The 15,902-nt window shown below is 42.5% G+C and overlaps 1 pseudogene; it reads left to right on the forward strand.

Annotated features, from left to right (window-relative positions):
* The first annotated feature begins 5,984 nt into the window (after nucleotides 1–5,984).
* On the forward strand, nucleotides 5,985–6,437 carry LOC116081864 (annotated as a pseudogene).
* Nucleotides 6,438–15,902: the final 9,465 nt, after the last annotated feature.

The following is a 15,902-nucleotide window of genomic DNA, read 5'->3' on the forward strand; positions in this document are numbered from 1 at the left end:
CTGTCCCCACAGGAAGAAAAGCAAGAGACTAAGAGAGAGGAAAAAGCCAAGGTTGCATTTTCATAATCACCAGGGCTCAGAGGTCCAAGACATTCCAGTCATAGACACAAAAGAACCTCCTCTGACACTGATGAGGATTGCCATAGAAACAGAAATAGGGAGCGACTGGAGCTGATGTAAGTCAGTCAGTCAGCACTAGCAACACAGCCAGGTGACATGGCATGGCCTATTCCTGGCCTTCAACAGTGGGAGATGAATATTTGAAATGCTATATGGCAGCAGAAGAAACAGAGAAATCCCTTCTAGAGGACAGCATCTTCTTCAGCTATGATGAGCCACTAGTTTTATCTCCCCTGCACTCTCTGTATATGGGAAGTTTCCCAACTCCAGACCTACTGACCAAATGTTCTTGGCTAGTTACCTTTATGGGCCTCAGTGTCCATATCTGAAAGTAGAAGTAACAATGTCTTAAGACCTGCTTTGTAGAGATGTTTTTCACCTTGAAAGGGGTGCACATAGAGGAAGTGCTGCCTTTTCCCTTCCTTCTACTTTCCCCTCAGTCTGCTTGTTCTGTACTTCCTGTCCAGAATGTATTCCCTGTGCTCCGAATTCAATAAGGTTATGACAACGCTTAGCCATTTATAAGGCTTCCAGTTCCAGTTCTTAATAATGCCTCCTAACGGTCAACAATAATGTAGGGTTTGTTTCTGTCCCACACATTGAAGCAATCGGTCCCATTTGGTCGACTGAATGCTACAGAAAACAACAATAAATAACCCAAAACAAGTCTCTAAACTCGTAGTATTTGTCTTCTTAGGGAGGTTCACAAACTCCTGTCACAGCCTGCTCTACAACCTTTTCCTAAATCTACAGCCTCATCCCCTATTCTACCCGTCATTAACTCCCAACTCCACACACCTGTTTTCAAAGTTTCTTTTCAAAAAATATGTATCTTGGGCCATTGAGATAGTTAAGTGGGTAAAGGGGCTTGTTGCCAAACCTGATGGTCGGTGGAAGAGCAAAGCCAATTCCTGCAATTTTGCTACACACACACACACACACACACACACACACACACACACGCACGCACGCACGCACGCACGCACGCACGCACGCACGCACGCATGCACGCACGCACGCACGCACGCGCGCGCACACACATACATACACACACACACACACAGAGGCATGTGCACTGCCATCATCAAATAAATATATACAAAAAGAATTTGTGTAATTCTGATCTCTTTCCCATGATAAGACTCTGCATTTGTTCTTCCTTCTCTCTGGAATTCATTTTTCTAACTTCTGGGCAAAGCCCAGATCTGCCTTAGAATAGAGATCTCAGTGTAATGGGGCTGGTGCTTGGTCACTTAGACTACAGAAGTCTCCCAACTTTCCAGGATTGAAGAAATTATCCCTTCCTTGCTCATCTCCAGACATCAGCTTCTAGCATCATGCACGATTCCCAGCTGGTGATTGATAAATTGAATGAATAAAGGCATGAAACAGACATGAAATAAATAATTCTCCTCTCTTGTGCATGCTGTTGTTTTGTGACTGTCTTGCCAAGGCAAACAGCATCTCCTATAATGTCACAGGCAGAATAAGAGTTGTAGATTTCTTTTGTCCCCAACCCACTAAGCAGTAAAGTACAGTGCTTGTATACAACACTCAAAAAAATGTTTGATGAACAGTAAATAATTGAACGAATAAGCAATTGGGCACGTATCCAAAACGTGCTGGACTGAATTAAGTAGCCCTGTGAGCATAAAGGAAGTGCCACATCCTCAGGACAGCTAACATGTGTTCTGTGTTTGTCAGTGATGGTCGCTTGTTCAGTTCCCCCACATGGTTGTCACCCATCAGTCTGATAATGAGATCATAAAGGAAGGGGAGTCAGGGTTCTGGGCTTTGTCGGAGTCATCAGCTCAAAGCCCCTCTAATGGGAGTTCCTGACTCAATTGGGTGTGGAGAGAAGAGAAGAGGTGATGGATGGCCCAGACACAAGGAAACTCAGATACCTGCCTTTGTTCTTATCTCGGGAAGAAGGCAGCATCCAGGCACACAGAGTCACGATGAACTAAGAAACTCAAGAATGTCCCTTGATAAATGTGCTCTGGGTCCATGAATGAATGCCTCTGCTGTTGATTACCTTTTAAGTGAATAGGGTCAAAGGTTGGCATTAACCCAAGGCTCATGGGGTAAGATATTCTTTGTGACCTGGCAGGAATTATTACCAAGGGCAGACCAGGCCAGAAGGTTCACATGGCTAATGAAGACAGGGTCACAGGATTGAGGCCCCCCTGGAGACCAGTTATCTATGGGCCGAGGAAAAATCTGCTTCACAGTCATATTACATGCCCTAATGCTAGGCAACCGTCCTGCAAAACCAGGTTTGTACAGCATAGGAAACTCTAGTGTGGATGCCTTAGCTTGAATACCTCATCCGAGTATGAACTATTCAGTCTATCTTCACTGGATGTTGTCATTTCTGTGAGGACATGACAGCACCCACTGTTTGCTGAGTGCTTCCTCTGTGCTAAAATCCTTGCAAGGGTTCTCTTCACATAATCTCCACACACAGGAATAACCATCTACTTTATAAGTGAGAACCCCAGAGCTTCAAGTTAACCAGACTCCTTTTACAGATGAAAAAAAAAACCTGACTGTGGAGATTTACTGTCCAATACAAGATCACCCAGCTCGGTAGTGACAGATCCTGATCCCAGGTCCAGCCCTTCTAAAAGCCAGTTTCATTCTCTACCATTTGCTCTTTGAATGGTACATTAATTATATGGGCTTTATGGGTAAAGGGTGATGAGTTCAAAACCAGGGGAAGTATGTAGCATTTGAAATAGTAAAACCCCCGGCTCCTAAGAATTGACCTCAGATAAACAGGTTTAAAAGCTTAAAGGGGAGGCTCCGAGATGTAGAAGGAACGGATCTTCCACCCAGAGGGATCTTCTACAAGTTGGAGCTTCATCGTTGGCTAAGTGTTGCTTGGGTGGGTTATTACATAGCCCTGGGCATAGTGAGTTGGTGTTGCCAGTGCTTTAAATGCATCACAGTCACCACAGCAACCACGTGAAACAGACAGCAGTAGTCCTGTTTTATAGGCACGAAACCTGAACAGCAAAGGCTAAGTATCTTAGCTTGAATCCCTGGGCTGTGGCTCCAACGCAAGATTCTGTGTCCTGAAGGAGAAGGTCACTGAGGACAAGGGTGACTGGGAAGCAGAGCCTCTAGCTACTTTAGTAACTTTTAGTTTTCCTAGTTACCAGGTAACTGGGAAAAAGACAGCCTAAGTAAGACCCGAAGTTGAGTTCTTCCAGTTCCTTCTAGATTTTCTTCCAAACTATCCTGCCAGGACGCAACTGTAGACCCAAGAGCCTGGCATAGGGAGGGAGGGGATGACATGATCAGGCTGAGAACATCCAGCTGGCCGTGAAGAGCTAACCAGGGCTGCAGTCCAGGCAGGGCCCCCACCTCCACAGACTGAGGCTGATGAGCTCCTGTCAGGGACATCAGGGCGAGGATTCCTGCATCTGGTGGAGAGCTAGGCCAGATGACCTTCTGTGCACCTCCAGCTCCGCAACCCCACCGCACTGGGCTCTCACGCTCCCTTGTCCCCTCTGGGATCATCACAAGGCATGTATGGGCTAAACAGTGGCACCCTAGCACTGCTTACATGATAACGCTTTACTTCCAAATATGGAGACAGCATGATCGTCTGGAAGCTGAACCTGCCAGAGATGTCTCTGGCCATAACTTCCCTAGAGCAGCAAAATGTGTCCTGAAATCCAGCATTCCACAGTTACAAGTATGTTTTTGACGGGGATGTGACAGGCTACAGGAGAAGGGAAACCCCCCCGAGCACTGCCAAGTCTCTCAAGGATCACGGATGGGACAATCCCAGCCATCAATGGAGCTTTGTAGCTTCGGTGGAAAGAGGGGAACACCCTGCCTCAGGAATGCACCCTCCAGAGTGCTGAAGAGAGCCACTCTGCCATTATGAAACCCCAAACACTCAGGGTGTGGTGGGGCTTTTAAAAGCGTGCTCTGCTCCCACCGAGGAGCTTTGGAAATGTGGAGCGCATACCACCCAAGGCTACTAAAGGCCCAGACAGCTCGAACAGACACACGAACAAGGAGCCAATGAGCTCGGGGCAGACTGTCTCAAAGAAATAAACATGTGGCTAAGGTATTTCCATAGCCTGTAAATACTGTCTTTCAGGGGGTTCGGAAGGAGACCAAACAACCTGCCCCCACTATCCCCCGAGAAAAGAGTGACACTGTATCTAAGGAGGGATCAGCCAGGCACCAAAGCCAGATTTCCCAGCCACCCTCTAATTTATAGGCCATAAATGATGGGGGCTGTGATCTATTGCCCCTGAGTTGGAGATTTATTCCAAGTAAGAGCACACACAGGGCCCACTGATACAACGACAGGCCCTGGATGGGGAAAGGTCACACTTTCACTGAACGTTAAGTAAAGATGTTTGCAATAGATGGTCATACTAAGAGGTGATTCCAAACGTCACAGAGACTAGCACACGCTCCACAGCCCCACCAAGGACACATCGAAGGGGAGGAATGGCTGGGATGCTGGAACGGAGGGAGACAACCTCCATCTCCCCAAACTCCCCACATTCCAGATCTGCATTGACGTCTCACTCTGTCTGTGCCTCATTCAAACCTGCTTTCAAATGGAAGGCATATCCACTCCTACCCAGGATGCTGCTGGAATATTGCAGCACAAGGGCCTGGACATCATTTGTTCTAAGATCGCTGTGAACAGAGGCTGCATAAAGCTCTATTCGGTGAACAGAAAGGAGCAGTCTACGCCCAATCATTCATCTACCATGCTTTTTGAAGGGAACCCACAGAGAGAAACTATCTGATGCCCAGTGGCTGGCAAGGAGCAAACTTAAGATTGTTTTATTTTCTCTATGTATGAATTTTGTTGTTACCTGTATGTGATAAACAATACTGACTTTTACACTGTGGCCATAGACATTTTTATTTTTGTTTGAATTTGCACAAAAAAAAACCCTAAGAAGTCAGATTAAATAAAATAGTAAATAGAGCATAATTATAATTATGAATGCATTTCATTGTACAAGTGAATAAGTTCACTGTACCCTTTCCATATAGACTGTAGGTCTTAGAAGAATGTGGTAAAAAATATTTATGTTTGGGGCTGGAGAAAGAGCTCAGAAATTAAGAGTACTTGGGACTGACCATAAGACAAGGTTCATTTCCTGGCATCTTCACAATACCTCACAGGAATCTGTGACTCCAAGACATCTGATACCCTCTTCTGGCCTTCAGTCCTGGGCATGAACGTGGTCTACAGACGTCCATGTAGGCAAAACACCCACACACAGAAAATGTCTAAATTTTTAATTTCTTAATATTTAAGCAGGATTGAGAATAATGAAGCTTTGAGAATCATCCCATTAAACAAAGACTTACTGATTGGCAGCAATTCTAGAGTAGAAGATTCAAAGCAAAAGCCTTCATAAGTTAAATTACATTTTCCCAAATGTCTAAAAAAAATTCTTTCTGTTCTCTTCATTTTTTATTGGTGACAGATACAATCTAATGTCTTTTTTATTTTGTAATTAGACATAATTATAGGTTAAGTATATCTATCCTGCTCTGACATGCCCTCCCTTAATAATTCATAACTCAAACTCTAATCCTTATTATTTTAGACCAGTGGCTCTCAAATTGTGGGGTCACATATCAGATATCCTGATTATCAGATATTTACATTACAATTCATAACAGTAGCAAAACTTACAGTTGTGAAATAGCAACAAAAATAATTTTGTGGTGGGGGGGTCCCCATAACATGAGAAACTGTATTAAAAGGCTGTAGCATTAGGAAGATTGAGAACGACTCATTAAGAGTATGACTATGGGCACTTAGTGTTCTCTGAACACCGAGACAATAAGCAGTTAGGATGTCACGTGGGATGCCTCATGGAAGCCAAAACGACACTTCCCGGGTGACTCCTCCAACCAGCCAAGCCCCTCAAATGAGGTCTACTCCCAGAAGAGCACCTGCACTCAGCCTCCAGCAGCTGCACCATCTGCAGTTGGCTCACCTGCCCGCCGCTGCCAGGCCTGGTGGTCCAGATGGCTGCCACTGCAGGTAGTGTGGCTGTGGGCTCTGCAGTGGGGACATACCCTGGGTCATGCTATCACCGGGGGCTTCAGCGGAAGTGGTGATGCTGAGCCTGCAAAGTCTGACATCACTTACCAGGAGCCTCAGGGAGCCCAGCTGCAGGATTAGCAGTCTTTTGGACTTTGCTCTCTAGAGATCAAGCAGTTTCTGAAGTATGCTCAGAACCAGAGCGATGTCAAACTCTGTGAGGGCTTCAACGAGGTGCTGGCAGCAGTGAAGAATTGCAAATGGTTTAATCTAAACCAAGAAGTCCAAGCTGAAGAAATGTAAAATTGGTTCTGTATAATTGATATTGCAAGTGTGGACCCTTATTTCTAACAGCTCCATTGCTTCAGAATGGCCGTGAAAGAGCTCTAACTATAAACGTTTACTGAGGCTTGTAGTGTTGGTTACTGGGCAAGTGTTTGGCCTCCTTGAACTAACTGTATTGTGATTGTGAGTTAAAAAAATAAATAAAGTGGTTTATTCTGAAAAAAAAAAGAGTATGACTATAGTAAAAGATAAGTAAATAGACCCTTTAAAGGGGTAAGCAAACAAAAATGAAGCCAGAAGGTAACCCCTAATCCCATGTCATTGGTGCCATCCTAAGAGGAACCTGATCAGCATGGCCCAGCATTCAGAGGCAAAAGTAAGAGAATCAGGAGTTCAAAGCCAAGATGGGCCACATAGAAAGACCCTATCTCAAAAACAAGGGGCTGACAAAATGGCTCAGTGGGTAAAGGTGCTCGCCTCCAAGCCTGACAACCAGATATCAGTCGGTAGAATTCATCTGAGAAGGCGAAGGCTAGTTACTACAAATTCTCTGACCTCCAAATAAGCATGTGAGATATGCACCCCACCCCAAATATGTTGTTCATGAGAAATATATAAAAAAAAAGAAAAGGAAATTCAGACACAGAGACACCAGAGATGAGCACATGTGAAGACAGAGAGGACTCAGGAAGAAGGTGGCATCTGTCAATGCCTTGATCTATGGTAGCCCTGACACACTGACAGTCACTACACTGAAGCATATACCTTGTAAACACATTTCAGCTGAAGGCTGACTGGTACCTGCAACTGGAGATATGTGATGAACCTGTACACAGGACATGCAGAACTTTAATTAGCTAACTTCACCCAGGACTCCCTGGCCTAAAAATTGGTTCATGAGATACATTTATAACCACATGTGTTTTCCTATAGAATTTTATTTTATAATCAATATAGACAATATCTGTTTCAGTAATTCTGTGAGTGGAACCATAAAGCTTCTCCCTATTAAAAAAAAAAATGACTAAAAATTCAAGCAATCTGTGCTATGTCAGCCATGTCAGTGGTTCATGTGTTCATGTTTGGCAATCACTTGTTTTGCACCCTCTACTTAGAAAATGAACTCATTGCAGCATATCAAGGCCTTCGCTAACTTGTATTTTTAAATAATTGCATAGTTCTCACAGGTAATTAATGCTGGTCTCACAGAGTATGTTGAGGCTTACAGAAATTGATTCATTCATATGACAGGGTTGTTATAAAAGAGCAAATATATTATACAAATACATAGTATCCAAAAACTAGCATTGGCTGTCAGTCTCCAAGGTTTACATAAATTGTAGTGTAAAAAAAGGTAACATCATCTGGGTTGTAGGATGACACCCATGTTTTATCTGAAGTGAAAAAAAAAAGCAGCTCCAAATAGAATTGAAATATCAGGCATGAATATTTTAAAGTCTAGAGAGAAAAACACTTAAAAAACACAGAGTGATAACCAAGAAAGCAATAAATAAATCGACTTGTCATCTCACTGAAAAGTAATAGAATTAATTAATTTATTTCTATTAAAAACAATCTGAGGTTCTAGGGAAAAACCAAGGTCATTTGAGTTTGAAGAAAAAAGTATCAGAAAAGAGAAAGCTAAAAGTAGAGGACCTATTTTTAGAGGTTTTCAAAAGCTCTTCCTCAAGTATCTAACTAATTGGCATTTTCTGAGGAGTGTATCCAAAGCCTGGGAGAGGGGTGGGGTATAAAAATGTGTATAGGAGAGACGGCTCAATCTTCACTCCAGGTTAGGTTTTCTGGGATGTCAGCAAAGAATCTAGAGAGTTCTTTGTACCTCAGTTGTGGAAACAGTGAGGCCTAAGCTGAGCACTATTCTAGCGCAGCCTAAAAAGTATCAAGGGCAGCACTGAGATGCTGCATCCAAGAAGCTGCTCTCAGACCACGGCTCCAGATGCAACTCAGTTCACCAGGCACGGTGGCTGCTTCTCTTACTCACTGAGTCATCGAGCCAGCCTCAAGGTGCTTAAACTTGGTGAGCTTAATTAGCTCAGGTGCAAAATCTTCAATGTTCTGAGTACAAATACTAACAAAACTACCAGGCAAAAATTCTACGACCAGTGAACATTTTTAAAATATTCCCAAACACACGTAAGAGCTAAAGAAAATCATCATGAACAGAACCACACACACACACACAAATATTAAATTCAATCAACAGGAAAGATGAAAATATCATTCTATAGATTTTTTTATATAGTTACATAAAATTACTGGGGTTTTGTGTAACATGATAGTAGAAGTAAACAAAGGGAGATGGATGGGGTGAAAAGGAGAGGGTATCAGGTACAGATATACCCAAAGTATGTTATATTCTTATGTGCAAAACATCCTTTTGAAATTCAGTAGCATGTGTGATATACATCAATTGAGAAAATAGCATTAATAATAAATTTAAAATTCATTCCCAAAGTAGTCAAGGAGTAAATAATATAATGTTCTGATTTTTTTTTTGAAAAGCAGTAAGCTAACAAACTTAAATGTACCATTCCACCACTCCCACTAAATATAAATGGACTAATCCTCCCAATTAAAAGGCAAAGGTTTTCAGAATGTAAAAAAAAAAAAGATCCAATTGTATGCTGCCCATAGAAGAAACACTTAGACCAAAAGACAAATACAGTAATAAAAATGTATGTAAAGCTACAGTATGTTAATGCTAGTCCTTCAATAATAGAGAAGTGTATTATATCCAAACAAAATACCCCTCAGAGCAAAGACTGTAAAGATCATTTTATAGAAATAAGATACTTCAGAATGGAACAATCCCAAATGTTGACATATCTAATAATATATAGAGCTTTAAAATACATGAAGCAAAAGCTCATTTAAGCTGAAAGAACAGTTTTAAAATCAGTAGTTATAGCTTGCATTTTTAATAAATGACTCAGTAATTGGTAGAACAAATTGACAGGAAGATCAGGATGGATGTAGAAGACTTGAAGAACACTGTCAACCAACTTGACCTCATTGACATTTCCAGAAAGTATGGCTGCAGCATCAGCATAGCACACACTTTTTCTAGACAGACATAAACACCCTGTTCTGAGCTGCAAAATAACACAATACACTTTAAAGGATTCAAGTCAAATTTTTGAAGGTGATAGTAAGTTGATAAGAGTCAGAACAGGAAACTCAAGGGTGCCAAATACAGGTTTTGGCTCCTTACAATACTCAAATCCAATCCTTCACAAGGCTGTGGTGAGAACAAAGTCACCTCTGAATAACAGTCATGCTTACCAACACTCAAGACTGTAGGAAGTATTTACAGTGCTCTGATACTAGTACATAGCACCTACATTTCTTTTATTAGAATAATCTCTTATTTAGACTATATCTTAAATGCTAATAACTTGTTTCCTAACTACTAAATACATTTAATCACTTTTTCAAATATATCATGCATAAAGAATAATTATGTACACAATGTGAATGCTACTTAATATGCACATGTGCTTTATTATCCATAATGCACATATTCACAAATACCATATTCACATATGCAAAATGCCACTGTAAGCACAGGTCATCAATAACAGACTTAGGGTGGTAACATCAGTTCACATGCATGTTAATTTATACCTTTCAAAGCAATTTCATATATATCTGCTCAGCTTCCCCACCTGTAGCGAATGTATAGCAGGAACCAAGTGTTTTCTATATTTGGGAAGATTTTATTTCAATTCCTAGCCTGATCCACTGTACAAGCTGAGTCATAGATATAAAGAAAACAAACTCAAGCAAGCCTAGTTGGGACTGACGTGGAGCCTCAGCTCCTAGGGGATCAGGACCACACATGTTCACACACATACAAACGTAGCATTATAGGAAACCTCTTCCATAAATACCATTGCTTCCTCTAGAATCCCTTTCAGTCAGCCCATGACCCATTTTCCTTAATGACATAACTGCATGCCTCCTTGGTGATGTCACTCACTCCACTACATTTTAATTGCTACTTTAGGATGTCAGTTCTCCTGTGTTTCCATTCCAAATCTCCACATGCAGGTTGGATGCCAGCACTGGCAGTCAACATCTCTACAACCATGTTTGTTTCCTCCTTGTGTCATTATTCCACACTTTTCCTTGATGTCTTTGCTTTGCATCCTCACATTCCTTGATGTGATAATTAGCCCATGATGGTAAATACTGCTGCTTCATCTCTGATGCCTCCACCTACCACATCTTCTTGTAGTTCTGATTAAAACCATGCTAATCTCAATCACTTCATTCGGTGTTAAAGCCTTTCTGCAGATCACCTGTACTAAATATCCCAGTGCATTAACCAGGGCATTTGTTGGGGGAAATAGCAAAATTCCCACTCAAATTACTTTCAAATTAGGTAGATGTCGTATTGACTAATGTAACTGAAATAGGCTTAGGGTAAGACTGGTTCCAAGGCTTCATCATTACCAAATAATCCCTTGTGTTGACCTTAATCTCAATCATAATTTTCTTCTACAAAGGCCAATACAGTTTGGGGTTATATTTTAGAAACTGGCAACTTCACTGTTTAAAAAGGTGCCGTGTCTGTGGTTCCATGATTCCAGCAAACATTCCATTAATGACAATCATGGTTTTAGAACAATGTATGGTGTGTTCTCCTACTGATCATATCTAGCCCATTGACCCTATCCTTGTTGGGGGGTAGATGAGACCTGTACCCATCCAAATCAATGGCTAAAACTGAAGTGCTGCCACTCCAAACTGAGAGGGACATCTGATGGGCAAAAAGGAAACAAAATAAAATGGTCTATCTGTCCAGCGTGCTTCTGCTGTAGTTACTAGTTGCAATCTCACTCCGCTATATGTCCTGTCAGCTTCTTTGGCCATTTTATTCCCTTCTGTGCTCAGAAACCGTGAATTTCTGACTCAGGGAAACCCAGTGTCTCCTCAACCAGAGGACGAAGGAAGCAGAAAGAGACTGTTTTTTTGTGAAATAATCAGAATGATGAGAGGGAGAGCTTTGGTTTGTTCTCTCCAGGGATCAAGTGTAAAATGTTGGGTTGGTATGAGGTAGCAAGCCTGCTACATAGGTACCACCCAGAAACTTTCAATGAAGTTTCTAGAAAGACGGCTTTGGGAAGTTCCAAGGTCCCCAGGTAGCTATCAAGATCATCACCTCGCCTATTGGAATCTAACAGCTACATGAATTTGTCTCCCTTCTTGTCAGGAGCTTTCCTAGGCTGTTAGACCTGGAGGCCTGAAATGCATCTATTTTATTTATGTCTGTGTTCCCAGTGCCCAGCTTGACAAATTGTCCCTTTCATATTTATTGCTGCTCAAGTGACAGATGTCAAACATTAGCGCTTTTTTTTTTCCATTTCAATAGGGCTTTTAGTATGTAGTCTTGCATACTGCACATGCTTGAGAGACTTTTGTCAGATTTAATTTATTCAAAAATCATTTTTAAAAATATCTTAATCATATTTTCTTTTTTCTGAGCCCATGGATGTTTTAGGGAACACTGTGAACTGAGCACTGCCTGGGCCCATGTCCTAAAATGCAGAGCTTCTAATCTGAACCTGTGGGGTATTCTCATGCATTATCTTTCTAGGCTACTCTGATTTCCGCACAAGGCTTGCTGAAGCAAGCACCAACTACGTTTTAAATAGCTGCTATCCTTCCTCAGATACGGAGCATGTCATTCTTTGCTCTCGTGGGGAGAAAGGCCTGCTTCTGTGCACATCCGTTCCCACAGTCTAAGCAGATTCTGTTTCTCCCAGAGCCTTCCCACCTTGACATCCATCCTCAGCTCTGCTAGGTGGGCATCGGAGCTCAGCACCCAGCAGTTTGTCTGCTGCTTGGGAAACCCCAGGAATGTTAATGCTATTGAGCTACTCTGCTCAAATACTCCCAGAGTGAAGGGGAAGCACAGCTCTGGTAGCTAGGCAACCATTACAACCATAGAAGGATCTCCAAAATAAAGAGAGACGGAGAGCACACTTGAAACAGGCACAATTGCACTGTTAATTTGCAACTGGTTGAATTGCAGCTTTGCTGGGTTTGATGGTCTATTTCTTACTTGAGAAAACATCACTACCTAGGCCTGTTGATTTCTACATAAACTCCAAGTCTCTTTGATCCTTATGATTCGAGATTTCCAGAGTCCCAGGAAAGAAAATAGAGGGGCACTTTTACAACATTGAGCCTCTTAACAATATTAGGTGCTCAATAAATATTAATTGAATGAATTAATCCGTGGGCACACAGCTCTTAGAGATATATGAAAACGTGGGCATAGACCTAGATGGTGATTTTTAAAGTGTGTTCACAAATTCCTTGGTACCTCCATCTTTTTTAAGAGATGAAACTTTTGTGAGAACTGCCTCCATAATCTGCTCCTAACCCATCAATAAATGTGGCTTGATCATAAAGGATCGATATCCCCTACCCTGGAAAATCATCTCCAGAACACCATTTCCATCTCAATGAAGTCTTCAATTGACTTTAGGCTCCGTCAGCAGCTGACTACAGTTACCTGGAAAATCCCAAGCTAGAACCAGCCAGCAGATCCACTCTCAAGTTCCTGACCCACATTAATAAAAAGAAATATAAGACAAAGAGAATGCTTGTAGTCTTAAGCCACTATGTTCTTTGTGCCTTGTTACATAGCAATTGAGACAGTAAAGACACCCTTCTTCCTTTTGGAAACAAGTTAGATTACTAGTGGACCCCTTAAGGACAAAGGTTCTGTTTTCTTGTTCACCTGACCTGGTATGTTCAATTAACACTGGGAACAACTAGCTTAAATCTTTATGGATATCTGTATGTACCTATTTCTCACAGAAGGAAAATACAACTCATTAGGCAGCATAGCCATCATAAACAGGACTATTAGACATGCTGGAGAACTCCTATTAGAATTCCCACGACCCTCCTCCTTACCGAAGCAGGTAAGAGTTCGACAGGTTCCCTGGGAGGCAGAGAGGGAGAGGGTAAGGAGGAAGCTGGCCATCTTGAAAGTTTGCCACCTTCATTACCTAGCCCTGGCCCTTCTTTCAATCTTCCTGTCTGTGTCTCTAGACTATGTCCTAGTCTCTCACAGCTACAGCTAAAGGAACTCAAGGCTTAACCTATGCAAACTCGGGACAGCGGGCGAAGGCCCTGCTTGTCAGCAGACTAGAAATCACAAAATGGTATGGCATGCACATCCTCCTTGGGATCGCTTAGAAGTTGTCACTGTGGCAACATTGTCAACGCAACTCAGCCTCACAAATGCTGACTGGGCAGCCTCAGGACCTTTCTGACCTGCACTTCTTGAACAGAAAGACTCTCCTCCTGCCTCCTGGCTTCACATGTGAGGGATGTGAATCCCTCTTTCCACACTTATATCCACACAGTCTCTCACTAGCCCTGGTCAGACAAGATTATCTGCTTCAGGACTGGTTGCATACGCATCCTCACATACCAGACAGTGAACCAACTAGCAAGCCATGGCAACACCCATAGTTCTTCAGCAGACAGTGTATGTCTGTTGCACGCTATGACACATCCAGGTAAAGTGGGAATCTAGCTAGGAATGTCATTCACTTATGACCCTTCTTGAGGGAAGGACATTTCTTTAAAGTGTGTTCAAATGCCCAAGGATACCTTTAAAAAAAAATTAACCTTAAAAACACACACACAATTCAATGCCTCAGATATGAAGCAATTCTGTCTTCTATCCTTTGCTTCACCATCTTCCCTTTAGCCTCGATAACAAGCCTCAGTTTCGTCTGTGCTTAGTGAGCCTCAGCAGCACTGGGTGCTGTACTGGGTTCTCCTGGGTGCTGTGCTGGGTTCTCTATGCTTTTTACTTATCTTACTTAATTTAACCTAGTATAAAGACAGGCTAGGATGTAGTTCAGTGGTAGAGCATTGATCTAGCACACAGACCTTGAGAGAGAGAGAGAGAGAGAGAGAGAGAGAGAGAAGTAGAGAGAGAGAGAGAGAGAGAGAGAGAGAGAAGTAGAGAGAGAGAGAAAGAGAGAGAGAGAGAGAGAGGAAAAGGGAAAAGGAGAGGGAGATTATGAAATTCAGAAAATTTGACTCACTTAAAACCTGTCTCAAGCCGGGAGGTGGTGGCATATGCCTTTAATTCCAGCACTTGGGAGGCAGAGGCAGGTGGATTTCTGAGTTCAAGGTCAGCCTGGTCTACAGAGTGAGTTCCAGGACAGCCAGGGCTATACAGAGAAACCCTGTCTCAAAGAACCAAAAAAAAAAAAAGTCTCAAACCTATTCCCAAACCCAGGTCCTTCCAGGTTGCTCATGAGGGGCAGCTTTCCAGTATTTTAACAGTCTTCGTGTTCTCACCAAGATACTGAATCTTGGCATTTTTACCATTCATGCTTTCTTAGGTATCAAGAACCAAGGTTCTAAGATGTTTAGAAGAATTTTATGGCTGGACGAACTCATTGAGAAGAGTTTCCTTACTTTCTGCAAGGCAGTCAAGACTTCTAGCTGCAATCCTTGCTCAGCATGAGACAATCTGATTTATCACATAACCCGGAATAGTTCCAGCATAAGCAGCTGACATCGCACCAAGACATATTTCCTAAAATATTGAAAATAGTTCCAGGTTCCCCATAACTCAGGTTTTCCTTTCAGAAATGTTTGAAGGAGCTAACACAAGCAATGCAGTGTTTAGGAGGGAGAGCCTATTTGAAGATGGAAAAAGAGACCAGTGTTAACAACTCCTCTGTCTTGCCCAGTTTCTCCAGTCCCATTCCACCTTAACCCAAAAGGGAGGTAAATCAGAGAGGTGTAAGGAGAGATTGGGGGAGGGGAAGACGCCAACAAGCAGCTTGCTGCTGGACAATGCTGCCATCTGCTGGCAAAAGATGGAATTTCACCACACAAACCTGCCAGTCTTTCCATTGATCAACCACAATGATATAATCTTAAGTACCCATAAATCTCCTTTAAATCACCTCCAAGTCAGTCTAGTGTTATCAGACTTGAGGGTCACAACTGGTGTTCCACATCAGTCTGGGAACCGTCTTCAATAAGCCAATTAAAGAGAGGCAAATTAATAGTAGAAATCAGAAAAAGGACATTTGCTCAATGTAGCTACACTGAGAAGAGGAACAAAGAAGCCAAGCAGAGCTTCCAAGCCTGTCTTTGGGACCCTGAAATGAGGGTTTATTTAGCTTACTATTTACAGTCCATCATCAAGAAAGGCAAGGTAGGAACTCGAGGCAAGAGCAAAAACTGAAGCAGAGACCATGGAGGAGTACTGATCACTGGCTTCTATCCCCTGGCATGCTCACCTAGCTTTCTTATACAACCAAGGACTACCTGCTCAGAAGTGGCCCTGCCCACAGCGTGGTAGGCCCTCCTACCTCAATTAGCAATCAAGAAAACGTCCAACACATGCCTACAGGCCAATCTGATGGAGGCAGGTTGTCAG

Source organism: Mastomys coucha, unplaced genomic scaffold (genome assembly GCF_008632895.1).
Source record: "Mastomys coucha isolate ucsf_1 unplaced genomic scaffold, UCSF_Mcou_1 pScaffold7, whole genome shotgun sequence".
Classification (NCBI taxonomy): domain Eukaryota; kingdom Metazoa; phylum Chordata; class Mammalia; order Rodentia; family Muridae; genus Mastomys; species Mastomys coucha.